Consider the following 21701-nt stretch of genomic DNA (forward strand, 5'->3'; position numbering starts at 1 on the left):
GGCTTGTTGTTTTGAAGCTTATTCCACTTCTAATATAAACGGAATTTGGTGAATCTTTCTTATGTCTCAGCCACTACAGGAACTTGATAAAATACCTTGAAAATGCCTTGGATTTATAGTACTGATCAGTAGAAATTGATGTGATCACTGGGAGAGCTGTAAGCCCATCCAACCCGTCCTAAATACGTACCTTACTTATATACGAAAATCGTAGTGTGTGAATGAAGAATACCGCCATATTTCCTTAATGTAACACTGGGTTTCAGTGTTGCCAACATAGTAATAATACTACACACCTAATCAAACATAACCTAACCTTTCTCACAATACTACACACCTAACCAAACCTAACCTAACCCAACCTGTCAAATACTACACACCTCATCAAACCAAACTAACCTGTCACATAATACTACACACCTAATCAAATCTAACCTAACCTTTCTCATAACACTACACACCTAACCTCACCTAACCTAACCTTTCTCATAATACTACACACCTAACCTCACCTAACCTAACCTTTCTCATAATACTACACACCTAACCTCACCTGTCACATACTACACACATAATCAAACCTAACCTAACCTCTCACATAATACTACACACCCAATCAAACCTAACCTAACCTTTCTCATAATACTACACATCTTACCTAACCTCACCTAACCTTTCTCATAATACTACACACCTAACCAAACCTAACCTAACCCAACCTGTCAAATACTACACACCTCATCAAACCTAACCTAACCTGTCACATAATATTACACACCTAATCAAATCTAACCTAACCTTTCTCATAATACTACACACCTAACCTCACCTAACCTAACCTTTCTCATAATACTACTCACCTAACCTAACCTTTCTCATAATACTACACACCTAACCTCACCTGTCACATACTACACACACAATCAAACCTAACCAAACCTCTCACATAATACTACACACCCAATCAAACCTAACCTAACCTTTCTCATAATACTACACACCTAATCAAACCTAACCTAACCTTTCTCATAATACTACACACCTAACCTCACCTGTCACATACTACACACATAATCAAACCTAACCAAACCTCTCACATAATACTACACACCCAATCAAACCTAACCTAACCTTTCTCATAATACTACACACCTAATCAAACCTAACCTAACCTTTCTCATAATACTACACACCTAACCAAACCTAACCTAACCCAACCTGTCAAATGCTACACACCTCATCAAACCTAACCTAACCTGTTACATAATACTACACACCTAATCAAATCTAACCTAATCTTTCTCATAATACTACACACCTAACCTCACCTAACCTAACCTTTCTCATAATACTACACTCCTAACCTAACCTTTCTCATAATACTACACACCTAACCTCACCTGTCACATACTACACACATAATCAACCTAACCTAACCTCTCACATAATACTACACACCCAATCAAACCTAACCTAACCTTTCTCATAATACTACACACCTAACCTCATCTAACCTAACCTTTCTCATAATACTACACATCTAACCTCACCTGTCACATACTACACATATAATCAAACCTAACCCAACCTCTCACATAATACTACACACCCAATCAAACCTAACCTAACCTTTCTCATAATACTACACATCTAACCTAACCTCACAAAACCTTTCTCATACTACTACACACCTAACCTAACCTGACGCATAATACTACACTCTAATCAAACCTAACCTAACCTTTCTCATAATACTACACACCTAACCTAACCTAACCTTTCTTATAATACTACACACCTAACCTAACCTATCACATACTACACACCTAATAAAACCTAACCTAACCTGTCACATAATACTACACACCTGTAGTAACATTCCTCACATTTAGTAACTTATCATTTCGATTTCATGTATTGCCGGCTCTGCCAATCGTGTCGGTTTCCATCTAGTGGAAGTGGATCGTACTAATACAGGGACATCACTTTATTTTTACCAACATTTTTAACATTAACCTGGCTATACTCGGAAACACTGTTGCTCCCTTCCATTACAGGAGTTTGATGTTACTAGTGCAATATGTAAACAAATCATTTTACTTGGTATTGGAGAAGAGAAAAGTAGTGTATCCATTTATGTTGTAGGGAAATACGATATTACGATATTACGATTTTCAGTTTGATCATCACTTTTACGGAATTTATCAAAATACAGTAGAGTAGTAACATTAAAAAAAAAAACTCAACTTTTCAGGCGGCTATGTTCGTTATGTAATGTCTACTTTATTTAGCATATTAATTATTGATGTTATCATACAATATAGAGAGTGCATTTAAATTGAGGTGGTCATAAGTAAAGGGCTGTAAGTGCACTTAAGTTACTTTTGAGAAAATGGGGTTTAAATATTTAAGCTTTCGTAAAATCGGTGAAATTTTTATTTAAATTTTAATGTGTGATGCGATTAAAATATCCCTTTGCCACTAAAATTTTAGATACTTTTGCTTACACTGGATGCACTTAACTCATGTTATTACAAATGTCACTAGCATTCCTTTGCTTCTAGCCACCTCAATTAAAAAAAAAGCTAATCTGAATTTTTAAACAAGTTGCTGAAAATGGTTGCCGTTCATTACAATTCAGTACGCATATTATTAAAAACATTTTGAAGCATATTCTATGAAATTGAATTTATCGTTTCTTGAATATAATTTTTTAGTACGATATTATTAATATAGGTTCTTTCTTCTATAGAAAACGCAATCATATTTATGAAACACACTATACACTGCAGTGTTTACTTCACTCTTGAAGACTTCGAATGCAACAGCGGCCATAAGTTTGTGTGTGTGACGGGAGCAAGGACATTAGTGAAGGGGTGAGAGTGAAGTACATTCAGAAATGCAGGTACAATAAAAATGCAAGTAAAAATAAAATGATGTCCCTGTACTACTAATTCGAAGAAGACACTATGTGCGACTTTCACAATAATTACATTCGACATGTTTCGTGATGTACTAAAAGTGTTAATGTAGTAATAATTCTATATATCGACGGTAAGATTTGAAATGTGTTGTGGTTGTGATGAAAGTATCGAAAATTGGTTTATAGCGCCACATTGGCAATGATAGAAGTGTGCAATATTCGTTCAGTGGCCAATGGATGCTCTAGATTGACCGGAAATTTATAAATTATTAACTATTTCTTAATATTGTTAGCTTAAGTATCCCAGTTTTTTTAGTTGGTTATCTAACGACACTGTATCAACTACTCGGTTATTTAACGTCGATGAGATTGGTGATAAGATGGTATTTGGTGAGTTGAGGCAGAATATTTTCCATAGATTACCTGACATTCACCTTACGGTTGTTCAAAACTTCGGAAAACCCCGACTAGGTAATCAGCCCAATCGGGAATTGAACCCACGCCCGAGCGCAACTCTGGTCGACAGGAAAGTGCCTCATTCGACTGAGCTACGCCGGTATCCCAGCTGAAGATATGAGAGGTCGTACTTTTCTCTACAGCACCATAATTTCATAATCTTTTTTCTCCAGTATTTTAAATAAATAGTTTATGCCGTAAGAGTGAAAATGTCGAATGTTCCAGATTGGCCTACTCACAACTTTAGTTTCGAGGCGCTAGTATCTTCTCCACTTGCATTTTCATGACTCTGTATTAAGCGAAAGCAGGGCACGTCAACTCGTTTTGCAATAGCAGCCTATGTCACTGATAATTCACTTCGTGATGCACAGTCATCTAACCACCACCCCTTCGCTAGAGGGAGGGGACTACTCAAGGGGCAGTACAACCGCTTTAAGGCTGTGGTTACACTGTAGCCGTATTTGACAGATTTTTTACAATACCCACAATGCTGGAACAAACACTGACATGCCCAGATATGTTCCACTGAATGACGGTGAAAACCAATAATTTTGTACGCCAGTCTGTAGCGAGTTTGATGCTAGGCACTACGTTCTCACCACTGCCTTATTTTCGTCTTTTGGTTCATAATGAGTCACAGTCAAAATATAAAATGTCATAATCTAAACCATTTCGGTATGGGAGAGCAAAATAGATCTATACTAATAATAAATCTGTAGCCGAAATTTCCCTGGTAATTTTCGATTTTCCAAAAATAATTGGTCCTAACATATATAATTAACCACCCTGAAACCGAAAATCGCTTTTTTGAAATTTTTGTTTGTATGTCTGTCTGTATGTTTGTTACCTTTTCACGCGATAATGGCTGAACGGATTTCGATTAAAATTGGAATAAAATTAAGTTCGTTGTAACTTAGATTTTAGGCTATATGGCATTCAAAATACATTATTTAAAAGAGGGGTTATTAGGGGGCCTGAATTAAATAAATCGAAATATTTCACTTATTATTGATTTTTGTGAAAAATGTTACATAACAAACGTTTCTTTAAAAATAATTTGCGATAAGTTTTGTTCCTTGAAAAATTTTGATAGGACTGATATTTAATGAGATAAATGAGCTTTAAAATTAAAATAACTGCCATCTAAGGCCGTGTAATGAATTAAAAAACAAATGACTTCGTCTATAAGGGGCCTTGGTTAACAACAATCGAAAGCTATGAAAGATAGCCTACAGATAATGTTTCTGCGTTTCTATGAAGTAATATCGGAAGCTAAATTAACCGATTTGTATAATTAATTATTATTTCACCATTGGAAAGTGTAGTTTCTCTAGATGGACATAATGCTATAATGTTATTACAGTAACTTCTGGGTGAATCGAGGACAGGTAAGATTAAAAATAGATTCTTATACACAGAAAACTTGATAGGCTATTCTGTATATTCGTTTCCTGTATTTCTTAAACTAATTTTTATGACCAAATGAGTGGTCTCTGGATCAAAATGATCGCATTTTAATTGTTTAATTCAATTTCAATTAAGTAACATAATAAACGATTTATTCTTCTATCAAACACGAATGTTCCCTGGATCAAATGTACTATTTTAATTATATAATTACTTTATATTTATTTCTAACTGGTGCAGCGGAGCACACGGGTACGGCTAGTAAATAAATAAAATTATTATTATTATTAATATTATTATTATTATATTATTGCCCACACCTGTGGAGTAACGGTCAGCGCGTCTGGCCGCGAAACCAGGTGGCCCGGGTTCGAATCCCGGTCGGGACAAGTTACCTGGTTGATGTTTTTCCGGGGTTTTCCCTTAACTCAATACGAGCAAATGCTGGGTAATTTTCGGTGCTGGACCCCGGACTCATTTCACTGCCATTATCACCTCCATATCATTCAGACGCTAAATAACCTCAGATGTCGATACAGCGTCGTAAAATAACCAAGTAAAAATTATTATTATTACTTATGGCTTTTAAGGAACCCGGAGATTCATTGCCGTCCTCACATAAACCCGCCATCGGTCCCTATCATGAGCAAGATTAATCTAATCTCTATCATCATATCCCACCTCCCACAATTCCATTTCAATATTATCCTCCCTCTACGTTTTAGCTTCTCCAAAGGTCTTTTCTCCTCTGGCTTTCCAACTAACACTCTATATGCATTTCTGGATTACCTCATACGTGCTACATGGTCTGCTCATCTCAAATGTCTGGATTTACTTACTTACTTACTTACTTACTTACTTACTTACTTACTTACTTACTGCCTTTTAAGGAACCCGGAGGTTCATTGCCGCCCTCACATAAAGCCGCCATTGGTCCCTATCCTGAGCAAGATCAATTCAGTCTCTACCATCATATCCCACCTCCCTCAAATCCATTTTAATATTATTTTCCCATCTACGTCTCGGCCTCCCCAAAGGTCTTTTTCCCTCCGGCCTCCCAACTAACACTCTATATGCATTTCTGGATTCACCCATACGTGCTACATGTCCTGCCCATCTCAACAATCTGGACTTAATGTTCCTAATTATGTCAGGTGAAGAACACACTGCGTGCAGTTCTGTGTTGTGCAACTTTCTCCATTCTCCTGTAACTTCATCCCTTTTAGCCCCAAATATTTTTCTAATCACCTTATTCTCAAACACCCTTAACCTATGTTTCTCTCTCAAAGCGAACCATGAAGAACAACCGGTAATATAAATGTTTTATTAATTATTATTATTATTATTATTATTATTATTATTATTATTATTATTATTATTATTGCTGTTAAGAAACCTGGAGGTTCATTGCCGCCGTCACGTAAGCCTGCCATTGGTTCCTATCCTGAGCAAGATTAATGCAATCTCTACCATCATATCCCACCTCCCACAAATCCATTTCAATATTATCGTCTCGGCCTCCCCAAAAGTCTTTTCTCCTCTGGTTTTCCAACTAACGCTCTATATGCATTTCTGGATTACGTCATACGTGCTACATAGTCTGCCCATCCCAAATGTCTGGATTTAATGTTCATAATTATATTAGGTTAAGAATACAATACTCCATTCTCCTGTAACTTCATCCCTCTTAGACCCAAACATTTAAAAATATTAGCATTATATTATTATTTAAGAAAACTATCAAAACAAATGGTAAAAGATAACATGGAAAATGCGTTTGTATTCTGTACACCCCTGTTACGAGTTCCGACCTGCTTGTACACAGTCTTACTAGATCCGCGGCTGTGTTTTTGTTTCCACTGCTCTAGATCGCGTGCAGAATGGTCACCCGGTGAGTACGTTGTGTAAAGAATCGGTCAAATGCAGTGTGGCCATTACATTGTTCTAGAATCTAGCCGTTACCATGACTACTATGTTTAGACAAATGCCTACTTCAGAGTACTGAAGTATTAAGCCTTTAGGAAAGCTGATATTGCTTATTTTTATCTGGTATGACATTCCAGTCTTTTGGATCTTGTACCTACAGTAATACGATACCACCGCGTAACTATGACGTTTTGAGATCACGGACATGTAGACAGTGACGTAACAGTGTACTGAAATTCCAATGAACACGGTAAAGACATCCCCGAGGTAAAATGGAGATCTAAGCGGAAATAATGTAAGGAAATAAATATTAATAGCTTACCGAAAAATTAGGAACATATCACCGCAGAATAGACCGAAATCGGGATCACTGAGGAAGGATACTGTATATGCCAGTCAACAAAACACACTAGAGAATGAGCGTGGGGAGTTAGGGACACTGAGAGGGGACATTCCAAATACAAAAATTAGTTCAATGTGGTGAAATATAGTAGAAATGTAGCGTTCAAATATTGGCTGCACCAAAAGTTACATAATGATGATGATGATGATGATGATAATAATAATAATAATAATAATAATAGTATTATTATTATCATTATTATTATCATTATTAAAGTCCACAATAACAGAGGTGGTTTGGAATTGAACGGGTTACATCAGGTCCTTGTTTTTGCGGATGACGTGAATATATTAGGAGAAAATCCACAAACGATTAGGGAAAACACGGGAATTTTGCTTGAAGGAAGTAAAGAGATAGGTTTGGAAATAAACAAGGAAAACACAAAGTATATGATTATGTCTCGTGACCAGAATATCGTACGAAATGGAAATATATAAAAAATTGGAAATTTATCCTTTGAAGAGGTGGAAAAATTGAAATACCTTGGAGCAATAGGAACAAATATAAATGACACTCGGGAGGAAATTAAACGTAGATTAAATATGGGAAATGCCTGTTATTATTCGGTTGAGAAGCTTTTATCATCCAGTCTGCTGTCAAAAAAGATAAAGTTAGAATTTATAAAACAGTTATATTACCGGTTGTTCTATATGGTTGTGAAACTTGGACTGTCACTTTGAAAGAGAAACAGAGGTTAACGGTGCTCGAGAATAGGGTGCTTAGGAAAATATTTGGGGCTAAGAAGGATGAAGTTACAGGAGAATGGAGAAAGTTACACAACGCAGAACTGCAAGCATTGTATTCTTCACCTGACATAATTAGGAACATTAAATCCAGACGTTTGAGATGGGTATTTGTGCCCTTATCGGACGTCATTTTTAAACTTCCTGCCCTATGGATTTTTAAATTACACGCCCACTTTTATCGGTTTCCAGCAACTTCTTTTTTTTTTTTTTTTTTTGCTACATTGCCAGACAAAAATGTATATAATTTCTGAACTATTAAAGATACATGCATGAAATTTAGAACACACATTCTTTAGACTGTTAGGAAACTTTTCTCTGTAACAGAATTTTGTTAATTGATTTCATTTTAAAAATACGTCCTTTTTTTGCTAGAAAGGAAATCAGAAAATTGTTATTAAATTTTAATTGTTTATTTTACAAACGTAGGGACTAATATCAAAATTCTGTTACAGACAGTTTGTAGAGCATGCTTTTGCAAATACATTGCAAAAAAACTGTTTGAATCTATCTTTAAAAACGGTTTAGATATATCGGTTTTAGTACAATCCTTCATTGTGTATATTTTTTTTTTTTTCAAATTTGGGCCCCCAAATAATTTTTTTTTTCAAAATATTTATATTTGGTTGAGTTCCTACAGCTATGAGGTCTCTACATACAAAAAATTAATATTTTATACCAAATAGGAAAAAAGATTAAAAAAAAATACCATCCTCTCCCCTTAAGTAATACAATGGAAAACGAGTTGTACCAATTTTTAGATTTTGTCAATCTGACACTTGATAATACCTATCCCTGGTGGGGTAATTATGGACAGCTGATACAGAGGCATATTTATTAAAAAATTTTTAATATACGTAGGCCTAAGTTATAGTTAGTGCAGTAATGAACAATACAATGTCGGTCAAAAAATAATAATAAATTCTGAAACTGATCAAGAGGAGAAAAACAAATTTGCTAGGTCACTGGCCGAGAAGAACTGCGGTAATTTTAAAGATCCGTGGAAATTATGACACCATTGGTAACAAGTTATTACGTCACAAGATGGCGGTATTGTGATCGATAGATCGATAAGTGAAGTTGTGCGATATATCGTGTCGTTTTTGACATTTGAAAATTCATATGAATACATGGCGTGCGACAACACATATTACATATTGACCAGCCTAATGCACTTTCAGGGCAACTTTAATAAATTCTACTATGCTGCCATCTAGCGACTGCAAAGTAAATCACGTTATAGTCCTGAAGAAAGTGCATGGGTAATACTTGCACCAGTACTTCCATCTAGCGATCGTTACCAAAGATACATTTTCGACTGTGGACTCCCAGTTATTGTTCTTTTTTATATATCGCCATTTCATAACATGGGAATGGCCAATCTGATAGACTATGTGCGGTCAGGGATTTAGCACAGTCTAGTATATACAGTCACGAAGCTCAATACGTAGTAAATATGCATCCATGGATAGTTGCTAACCACTAGGATCGCTACTATCGCCTATCACAGACAATGCGAAATAGTACCTGTACAGTCTTTTGTTTCTAGTACCCTCACAACTCAAGCTTCATGACTGTAAACAAAACCAGTAAAAAAAGGAGTAATAAAGCAGACTAATAAAGATAAAAATAATCTAAAAATAGGAGCAAATAATAACATACTAGACTGTGGATTTAGCTCATAATTTGAGAAGTGTAGAGAGTGTTTTATTTCTTGGAGGCTTTTGTAGTTTGTGGAGCAAAGTGTAGGGCAAAGATTTGCAAGCGATCTGAGAAATTAATTATCCTACGCATTTATTTGTGTTGTGTGTGGAAATATACATGGCTCCGTTGTTGATTTAAATATTAGTACATTTTGTGATTATGTCTGTGATTTTATTCTGGCCCAGTAAATTTTTCTTACTTCTTGCGCATCTGAAATGGATAACCACGACTTTTTTATTGACGCCGAAAACATTTTTGTGTCCTAAACGTTGGCTATATTGGACTAATTTGATATAGTCTCCATTTTTGCATGATATTTTATGAAAACCACAGGAGTTTTCTTGTGTGATCTATTTTTTACGTTGTGATATATGCTTGGAATTTTTGTTAGTATAGTGAACATTTGGGGGTCCAGGGGATGTAGCCCCCTAAAATTTGGTAAAATTACCTATTTTATAGCCTGTGGTTTTCGTAAAATTTATTACGAAAATGGCGACTATATTTAATCCAATGTGGCTGTCATATTGGTTAAAAACACGTTCGTGACGTCATCAATGACGTTACGGCTCTTCCATCGTATCTTTATAATTATCCAAACTGTCTACTGAAGGATGCACTGGAAGGAATGGTGAACGGGATAATTGTTCGAGGTAAAAGAAGATATCAGATGATAGACGTTATTAAGATATATGAATCGTATGCAGAGACTATGGGGAGGCAAAAAAAAGGGAAGATTGGAGAATGCTGGGTTTGCAGTGAAAGATCTCACCTTGGTCAGAAAAATGTGAATGAAGTGGTTGAATGAATATTAATAACATTTGGACCTCTATTGCGGGAACTTAGCTTGGCCGATGCTTACTACATAATTAGAAATTTGACATGTATATCAGTAATACAGTATACATCAATACAATTTATTGATTTTAAAAGTTAAATAACTGAATGTTATGATAAGTTATTGTCCTAGTTATTCTTATATTGCAATTAATGTTACTAATTTCACTAAAGATAAAAAGGAAATGGTTGGGTCACTGCCTGAAAAGAAACTGAATGGTGAAAGGTTCGAGGAAGAAAGATTCGAGAATGCTGGGTTTGCAGTGAACGACCTGCCCTTGGGCAGAAAACTATGAATATCAATATTAATTATTTTAATAACGATGACATGATAATCAGTTAAACAAATACTATACTACCACAATCTAGTATATACAGTCACGAAGCTCAATACGTAGTAAATATGCATACATTAGATAGTTGCTCACCACTAGGATCGCTAATATCGCCTCATTACAGACAATGCGAAATAGTACCGGCACAGTCTATTGTTTTTAGCACCCTCAAAACTCAAGCTTCGTGACTGTATATAGTAGACTGTGATTCTACCTAACTTGCAAGAATGTCAGTGGCAATATTATCTACACATGAACCCTTATATGAATTTAATTTCCTTATTACTAGTTTTGACACCATGAAAGTTCCTAACCGTACTTTTCTGTTCCAGTACTGATAACTTGTCTCATTACATTTCATTACGTATTGAACGGTATTTCCTCGCATACGAATTAATTTCGTTTAGTGGATGCTGCAAATTTCAGAATGCCGTTTTTCGAAAGACGTATTAGTTATATTTTATGTTAAAAACTATGAAAATGGGAATGGAAATATTATGTCGCCTAGATTGAGAGGGATTGGAATTGAACGGGTTACATCAGCTGCTTGTCTATGCGGATGACGTGAATATGTTAGGGGAAAATCCACAAACGATTAGGGAAAACACGGGAATTTTACTGGAAGCAAGTAAAGCGATCGGTTTGGAAGTAAATCCCGAAAAGACAAAGTATATGATTATGTCTCGTGACGAGAATATTGTACGAAATGGAAATATAAAAATTGGAAGTTTATCCTTTGAAGAGGTGGAAAAATTCAAATACTTGGGAGCAACAGCAACAAATATAAATGATACTCAGGAGGAAATTAAACACAGAATAAATATGGGAAATGCCTGTTATTATTCGGTTGAGAAGCTTTTATCATCCAGTCTGCTGTCAAAAAATCTGAAAGTTAGAATTTATGAAACAGTTATATTACCGGTTGTTCTTTATGGTTGTGAAACTTGGACTCTCACTTTGAGAGAGGAACATAGGTTAAGGGTGTTTGAGAATAAGGTGCTTAGAAAACTATTTGGGGCTAAGAGGGATGAAGTTACAGGAGAATGGAGAAAGTTACACAACACAGAACTGCACGCATTGTATTCCTCACCCGATATAATTAGGAACATTAAATCCAGACGTTTGAGATGGGCACGGCATGTAGCACGTATGGACAAATCCAGAAGTGCATATAGAGTGTTAGTTGGGAGGCCTGAGGGAAAAAGACCTTTGGGGAGACCGAGACGTAGATGGGAAGATAATATTAAACTGGATTTGAGGGAGGTGGGATATGATGATAGAGACTGGATTGATCTTGCTCAGGATAGGGACCAATGGCGGGCTTATGTGAGGGCGGCAATGAACCTCCGGGTTCCTTAAAAGTCAGTAAGTAAGTGCTTCTAAAAAGTCTCTGACAACAGTAGGTACAGTGTGAACAGTACAGGAGAGTGAATTAGAAGCTATGTCCCTACTCCCTCTGCTGTTACATTTCGAGAACATATTTCTATACGCCTGATAGGCTACCTTATTTTTACTGCGTAAGTTATCTTATATCTAGTAACGCCATAAATTATGGGCAAAAACAGAAAATATAAACTGAAGGCAAACTTACCTTAACTACTGCAGACCACGTGGAGCTACGATTAATCCACTGGGGACCCTATTGAACTGGCAACAGCGTAAATTGAAGTTGTCAGAATCTTCACACACGCGTCATAATAATTGTTACGTCATCAACACACGCAATACTAAAATATTATACGCATTCTTTTTAGCTAGCCACGAGGAATATAACAAGAGAGCTTTCGCGATATTTGTAAGACATTGAAGTCTTTGGTGGGGATTATATTCTAAATAAAATTGTTTGTTATTTTTTAATTCATAGTTATGTCTAAGCACTAACAGAAGGCCATGACATCCAATAGCAATTCCCTCCTCGAAAACAAAATCACTGATTTATTTATTAATTTATAACTCCGGTTATTATTTTACATTGAACTCTAGTTATTATGTTTAGCTGTTACAAATATTTTGGTTCACAATTATTAATAATTTCTCAGTTGTTTATCAGCCAAACTTCTTTTGTTTATTTTATTTACAATAACAGTTGGTAGTGTCTGATAAAACAAAAAAAGCGCTATGAACTTACGGTTTCTAAAATCCTTGATGAAATAGGAGATATAATAACAATGTCAACAATATAATCAAGTTAAATTAAGATAATAAACTTCACACGATTTCATTACAAACCCCGCGTCACGTTTTACATAGCCTACTAATTAAAATAATACACGGCATTACCACAATAAAAACGCACCAGAACCATTGTGTACGCAACAAAAACAAATGACAAAGCGGAAGTGAACACGGCGGCTATGGACAACATAAAAAACAAATGAAAACACTGAGCCGTACCGCACGCGACTCGGATTGCTGCAATCCACCACGACGAGCGCCAGCTGCTCTCCGCGGCGGTCTCGGACGCACTGATGACGCTGCAACGGGCGTCGCGAACCAAGCCGCACGGCGGCGTCGTATCCATGGCAACGCGAAGCGACTTGGACTACTATAAATATAACGTTTCCTCTCTCTCTTTTTTTTTCTCTCTCCTTCCCCTCACTGTTTTCACTTGAACAGAATTCCCCATTGTCGCGCATGCGCTTTGCTAACTATAAAACATTGTTTACCCTTTTAATGGGAGTGCAGCAGCAGACGGACTACTTTTCGTAGCGCTGTAGAACACTTTCTTATTTAATTTAGAGGGCTCTGGAATTTAATTTTGTGGGCGATTAAGCTTGAAAAGAGCATTGTGGGTAAATCGGTCTTGCCGAGCTATGTCCAATCTGCTTGATGGCTCATAACGATCCGGAACATTTTATTTAGTACCGCTGTATCAGCTACTTGGTTAATTGGAATGTCGCATAATTTGCAGAGAAATGTAATTGTGGTGTTGCACCACTTAAAACCGACATTCTACTGGAAGAAATTACTGGAACCGCACCAGGACTCGCTGCTATTTCGAGGCAGATATAAACCCGGTTCTCTCAAGTGCAAGATGAATTCTGAATTTTGTTAGATTCGCTAGGAGGAGGTACAAGGCGTCTCACACTGAGGTTCCTAAGAAATCACAAAGTAGGTTGGTACGTCTGAGATAGTGTACCACGGTCTTCGATTCGAATCCTGCCTTCGATATACATATTTTTCTCATTGTCAATGTGATCTACTGTATGTTGTTTGAGGTTCAGTGGCGTATACTGGTTAAAGGGTTTGGGCTACCGTTGACCCTATTATTACACAAAATATATCTAACAATTACTTTAATTTTAATTACTATGGTAAAACTAATAATACAAAATTATTACATTATGTTATTTTATAAACTTTTTCTTTTGTAATTTCCTTGGGCTACCGCCGGTAGCCCCGGTAGCCTGCAAAATACGCCCCTGCTGAGGTTGGGGATCCAATTCGTCCCGATTTTCCGGGATTTTTAATGAAGATTCTCGATGTCCCGACAAACTGGACTCGGGACGCGAAAAGTCTCGCTTTTTTCATTATTAATCAATTCAAACATAGCCGCCGCGATTCATAGAAAAAAATCACACAACGGTATCAATTTTCATTCGTTCGAAATAGGATAAATCGATTCTGAGAGCAGTGGTACCAACAGTATAATATCTAACTATAATTAGACATAAGACAAATTGTATTACATATTTCTTAATTTAAATTCAGGAATCCGCCCCTGAGCACGAGTTCTACTCTTTCAGGAGTGAGCTAAAGTTTTTTTCTGTTTATATTATATTTTTTGTTATAATTATTAGCTAAATAAATACACAAATAAATAAATAAATAAATAAATAAAAATAAATACACAAATAAATAAATAAATAAAAAATAAAAAATACACAAATAAATAAATAAATACATAAATACGCAAAAATAAATAAATACACTAATAAATAAATAAACAAATGCACAAATAAATAAAAAATAAATACGCAAATAAATAAATAAATGCATAAATAAATAAATAAATAAAAAATAAAAAAATACACAAATAAATAAATAAATACATAAATACGCAAAAATAAATAAATACACTAATAAATAAATAAACAAATGCACAAATAAATAAAAAATAAATACGCAAATAAATAAATAAATGCATAAATAAATAAATAAATAAAAAATAAATAAATGAGTACACAAATAAATAAATACACAAATAAATAAACAATACACAAATAAATAAATAAATAAATAATACACAAATAAATAAATAACTAATAAATAAATACATAAATAAATGCATAAATAAATAAATAAAAAATACACAACTACATAAATAAATACACTAATAAATAAACAAGTAATGCAGAAATAAATAAATAAATAAAAAATAAGTACACAAATAAATACACAAATAAATAAATAATTAAATAAATAATAAATAAATAAATAGGCTACACTAATAAATAAATAAAAAATAAATAAATGCACAAATAAATAAATACACAAATAAATAAATAAATAAATAAATAAATAAATAAATAAGACTCCTGGTCGTGCTTGCTCCCTGTTCCTTAACTTGAATAATAAAGATTCCCGATGTCCCGACAAACTGGATCCGGGACGAGAAAAGTCCCAGTTTTTTCGTTATTTCGTTATTACTCAATTCAAACATAGCCGCCGCGATTCATGGAGAAATTTCACATCGTTCGAAATAGAATAAATCGATTCTGAAAGCAGTGGTGCCAACAGTATACCGTAATACCTATCTATAATTAGGTTGCTGCACATGCTTGCTTCCTGTTCTTAGGGTGACCAGATTCACATCGATAAAAAAGAGGACACAAAGCTTCAAAAAGGAGGACATTGTTCGAAAAAAGAGGACAGAGAATATGTACTTAGATTTAGGCTTAGGCCTATATTATACTTTAAATTGCGTCACTATATATTTTATTAGAAAATATTTACAGTACAGATTTAGGCTTATATGATACTTAAAAGTATGTTAATATCTATTTTATTATAAAATAATTATGAAAAACTTAATAATAGTGATTTTACAGTTAGCTACATATTATGAAAGTTAAGGGAATTATAATTATTAAAGACGACATAATAGTACATTATGCACCGAGCCTATAATGGTAGTAATTAAGACGCGAGTATGTTTATGAAACTCGCTTGCGCTCGTTTCATAATCTTCATACGAGCATCTTAATTACCATTATAGGCAAGTTTCATACGACTTTTTACGCTCGACCATATTTCTAACTTGAAATTATTATTCATAAGTTTTCATATTATTCTTATCTGACTGCGGAGTGAGACGTGTGCAGACGCGAAAGTATTGATTTTTTCCGAGAAACCAATGCCATTGACTTTGATATAATCTAGAGAGTAAAATAAAGATTAATCTTGATATAACCTTGAAATTGATTTAGACATTGAAAAAAGAGATGGCAAATTGTATTTATTTGAATATTATTAACAATTATCGCTAATTATTATAGTAACAGGACATAACCTTCTGCGACAGTATTGGATTTCCAGCTTTCGTGACGTTTCGCTAGTTGTCTTTCGATTACATATCGGAAAATAATCGATACTTGCGCTTTCATATTGCTACAATGGTGTTTTCTGATTGGTGGAACACCTGAACTTTAATGAATAGGTGTACTTTAATGAGGTGCATTAAAGGTCTGCTACCAGGTGTATAATTACTACATTTCGGCATGGTCGAGCATAAAATAATTAGATTTATTCGCACCTCGATCTCTCGATTTACTAGCTACCTGTGATCAACGACCATAACAAGGAAGAGCAAAGAGAGTTGTGATCGTTGGTAGAGAGTATATTCCGTCGATGCTGCTCCCACCTACAGGGAAATTATTTGAAAATGGCGTCAAATCAGATAATTTCAAAATATTAGGCATACAAGTTACGAAAAAGAGGACATTTCTTGATGTTTAAAAAATCCGCCCGGACCCCGGACAAGGCCTAAAAAGGAAGACATGTCCGGATAAAAGAGGACGTCTGTTCTATGCCTGGAATGATATTACTGGCAGTCTTGAAATTGCGAAGAAGCTCTTGCCAAAGTGTAACATAGAAGAATCTGACAGATTTTATGACTTTACCTTTTAAGTCGATTGCGGAAGATAGAACTGAACAATTGTGTGTGAGTTCAGTGGAGGAAAAGTGGCTACAGGTATTCAAACTAATGAAAGATGACTGAAAATTGTGTTACCTAACTTCACTGCCAAAGCAACAAAATGAAATGTTCCTACAAAGGTCTCCTTCACCTATCATAAAGTGGATCAAACTGAATTAAGGGCAAGTGGCTCAAAAGTGCCCCCAGCTCGCTGTCGCCTGACCCAGCGGTTGCCGGTGGTTGCTATCTTTTTAAAGTCCATCGCACTGCTCCGGTTTTGAACCCGCCAGCAATATGGTGGCCATCATACTGCTGAGGCAACTGCCCCAGACTGTTTCGAGCAACATGCATTTTACATATAAATACCAGCTGCAGTTGTCATTACCCGGACCGTTGTACACCCCTGTCGAATGGTAATAGCATTTACTAGGGGTGGTTAACAAACCGCGGACCGCAGGTTGACCGCTGTGCTTGCGACGCAAATTGAATCTGGTTGTTCCAAACAATGTCAGCTGGCAGCAAGAGCTGTCCGAGAAGTTGCATACCCTCCAGGCTTTCTTGGAGTGACAGCTAGCTTTTTGATTTCAAGTAGGTAAATGAGTTACCAAGCAACTCCGCTCCAGTCTTAGCCAAGGAAACGCAATGCCCAACAATTTACCTCACGACAAGCGCAACTTTAATCTTCACCGTGTTGCAATTTCCATGTCTAGCAATTTCACAGTAGTTTACCTCAGTTGGTAGACCTGTCTTCCCGTATCAGTCTTATGCTGAATCTAATGAATGAATGGTTATATGCAAATAAATTGGCACTTAATGTTGATGAAACCAGAGCTGTCAAATTTAGTACACACAATAGTCCTCAGGTTTCTTACAATACTTACTTACTTACTGGCTTTTAAGGAATCCCGAGGTTCATTGCCGCCCTCACATAAGCCCGCCATTGGTTCCTATCCTGAGCAAGATTAATCCAGTCTCTATCATCATATCCCACCTCCCTCAAATCCATTTCAATATTATCTTCCCATCTACGTCTCGGCCTCCCCAAAGGTCTTTTCCCCTCTCGCCTCCCAACTAACACTCTATATGCATTTCTGGATTCGCCCATACGTGCTACATGCCCTGCCCATCTCAAACGTCTGGATTTAATGTTCCTAATTATGTCAGGTGAAGGATACAATGCGTGCAGTTCTGTGTTGTGTAACTTTCTCCATTCTCCTGTAACTTCATCCCTTTTACCCCAAATATTTTCCTAAGAACCTTATTCTCAAACACCCTTAACCTATGTTCCTCTCTCAAAGTGAGAGTCCAAGTTTCACAGCCATACAGAACAACCGGTAATATAACTGTTTTATAAATTCTAACTTTCAGATTTTTTGACAGCAGACTAGATGACAGAAGCTTCTCAACCGAATAATAACAGGCATTTCCCATATTTATTCTGCGTTTAATTTTCTCCTGAATGTCAATTATATTTGTTACTGTTGCTCCAAGATATTTGAATTTTTCCACGTCTTCGAAGGATAAATCTCCAATTTTTATATTTCCATTTCGTACAATATTCTGATCACGAGACATAATCATATACTTAGTCTTTTCGGGATTTACTTCCAACCCTATCCCTTTACTTGCTTCAAGTAGAATTTCCGCGTCTTCCCTAATCGTTTGTGGATTTTCTCCTAACATATTCACGTCATCTGCATAGACAAGAAGCTGATGTCACCCGTTCAATTCCAAACCCTCTGTGTTATTCTGAACTTTCCTAATGGCATATTCTAGAGCAAAGTTAAAAAGTAAAGGTGATAGTGCATCTCTCTGCTTTAGCCCGCAGTGAATTGGAAAAGCATCAGATAGAAACTGGCCTATACGGACTCTGCTGTAAGTTTCACTAAGATACATTTGAATTAATCGAACTAGTTTCTTGGGAATACCAAATTCAATAGGAATATTATATAAAACTTCTCTCTTAACCGAGTCATACGCCTTTTTGAAATCTATGAATAACTGATGTACTGTACCCTTATACTCCCATTTTTTTCTCCAATATCTGTCGAATACAAAAAATCTGATCAATAGTCGATCTATTACGCCTGAAACCACACTGATGATCCCCAATAATTTCATCTACATATGGAGTTAATCTTCCTACAGTATTCGACTAAATGGAATTCATCTCAAAGAATCTATAAGCACAAAGTTTTTTGGTTTAGAATTGGATAATCACTTGAACTGGAAAACGCATATAGAATGTATTACTCGTAAATTGAGCTCTGCCTGTTATGCATTAAGATCCTTATCTACTATTGGTGATATAAACTTACTTAAAATGTCATACTTTGCATATTTTCACTCTGTAATGAAACATGGATTAATATTCTGGGGTAACTAGTCTGAAGCTAAACACGTTTTTGTTTTACAAAAGAAAGCTATAAGAATAATGGTCGGTGTGCATAAAAAGACCTCATGTAAAAATATTTTCCGAAACTTAGAAATCTTGCCTTTACCTTGTGAATACATTCTTTCCCTAATGATGCTGAATATTAAGAACCAAGATAAATTCAGTACTAAACAAGACATTCATCATTTTAATACAAGACATAAATCAGATCTTCATCTACCCTCTGTTAGTCTAAGCTGTTTTAAGAAAGGAGTTCGCTATTCATGTATAACAGTCTTCAATGCACTGCCTAATTATCTTAAAGATTTGAAGAACAACGAGAAAAGGTTCAGAAAAGAATTAACCAAATTTCTACATACTCATACCTTCTACACAACTGATGAATTGTTTATGCTAGTGTATTGAATTATTCTACTTAAATGACATGTACAATTTTATATAGCTCAACTAAAATATGTTTTTATATTGACTTAATCTGGTTACTATGCATTGTATATTTTTGTCTAGGATAACTGAGCATTGTATGTGCTGTAAATTGAATAGTATACTGTATAGGTCAACTGATGAATTGTTTAAGCTTATAAATTGAATTAATCTACTTCATATGAATTATACTGTTTTGTATAGCTATAACGAAAATAAGTTTGTAAATTGAACTAATTTGATTGTACATGTTCTTATAGTCTGGCTAGTTTATATGAATTGTATATGCTTTTAAAATGAATACTACTCTGTATAGCTCAACTGATGAATGATCGTTTGCGTTTGTAAATTTAATAATCTGATTGGCTATGTATTGTATACTTTTAGTAGAGCCATCGATGTAGCTCAGTCGGCAGACTCGCTGGGCTGCTGATCCGGAGCTGCGTTCGGGCTTGGGTTGGATCCCCCTTTGGTCTCATTGAATGGTTTCTTCCGAGGTTTTCCCCAGCCGTGGGACTGAAGCCGGATGGTCTATGGCGAGTCCTCGGCATCAACCCCTTTGATTTGATTACCTGGTTGGGTTTTTTCCGAGGTTTTCCTCAACCAAAAGGCAAATGCCGGGTAATCTTTTGGCGAATCCTCGGACATCATCTCATCATTGTAGAAAATTACTAAATTGTAAAACTGTAAAAATTGTAAAATATTGTAAAAATTTGTAAAAATTGTAATTGTAGTATTGTAAAATTTTGACTTGTTCCACATCTTAAAGCTTCATTGCTCATGTACGATCTATGGAAGATAATGAATGAATGAATGAATGAATGAATGAATGAATGAATGAATGAATGAATGAATGTACTGGTTTCTTTCTAGAGGTCCGCAGTGCAATCCTCGACAGAATCCTAGAGTTCAGATATAGGTTTCCTTGGAGCAGTTTGGTTTCCAAATCAAAATATGCATCGTAACAATGTAGACATGGGTTCGAGTTCAGCAAAGATTAAACTAAATTTAAAATGAAGGATGATAAGCTATTGTTGGAAAGGTTTACTTATGTTTTTGACATACGGGCACTATTTTCGAGATCCGTGTAAAAACAAAAAAATGACACAACTTGAAATGCTTACTGTAACAACACTACAGGTTCAACGCTGTGGAGTAACGCTTTGCAGGTCTGACCGTGAAACGAGCGAGTCGGGTTCAAATCCTACTTGGAACAAATTTCCTGGTTGAAGTTTTCTCCTGTATTTTCTCTCAACCCATTAAGAACAAATGCTGGGTAACTTTCGGCGCTGGATTCTGGACTCATTTTGCTGGCATTATCACCTTCATTTCACTCTGACGCTAGATAGTCATCGCAGTTGATAAAGCGTTGTAAAATAAGACTATCAGCTATAGCCGAATGCTAATTCCATTACTAGTAGGTCATCATTCAGTGCACCTTGTGTGGCCAAGGTCGTTGACGTCACCTCCGCTCGCTATTTGCATGAGGGCGGCCGAAGTTTCGTATAAAATTAACCGTGCCGCGAGAGATTTCTCAGTAATATCTCGGCATCGAGAGCAGGTACGGACCTGTGCGACCACTCTTTTGATTTGTAATCACGAGTCCTGCAATATTAAAGTGATAATATACACGTACGATACATTTTGAGTGGACCACAGTGAAAAGTTTTTTGTGAGCTGGGAGAGATTTCGGAATATCGCTGCATATGAAGAGAAAATACACTGCAAGCACTCCATTAATCACTTCTCTTACCATAGACCTATACTCTGCATTTGTAAACAGAACATATCCAAGGAATTCTGCTGTAGCAGTTTTTCGTTTCCTGACTGGCAAAACATCTGCATAAGACTGGCAATATTTTATCACAAAATTGTGTTGTGTGTGGAAGAGATGAAACCATAGACAGAAATCATGTAGTTCACTTTTTAAGTCTCATCAAAACACCTAAAATTTGTATAATTCAAGTCACACAGGAAGTGTGCACTCAATGCTGGCTTTGACGTTCTGTCAACCCA

The 21701-nt window shown here is 35.7% G+C and overlaps 1 long non-coding RNA gene across 1 annotated transcript in view; it reads right to left on the minus strand.

The window, feature by feature from the left end:
- LOC138705706 (uncharacterized) overlaps window positions 1–13214 on the minus strand; it is a 347007-nt gene extending 333793 nt beyond the window's left edge. The window contains exon 1 of the long non-coding RNA XR_011333736.1: window positions 12323–13214. This is a non-coding gene — a long non-coding RNA (uncharacterized lncRNA). The remainder of the gene's footprint in view (window positions 1–12322) is intronic.
- Window positions 13215–21701: the final 8487 nt, after the last annotated feature.

The sequence above is a fragment of the Periplaneta americana genome, chromosome 9 (assembly GCF_040183065.1).
Source record: "Periplaneta americana isolate PAMFEO1 chromosome 9, P.americana_PAMFEO1_priV1, whole genome shotgun sequence".
Lineage (NCBI taxonomy): Eukaryota > Metazoa > Arthropoda > Insecta > Blattodea > Blattidae > Periplaneta > Periplaneta americana.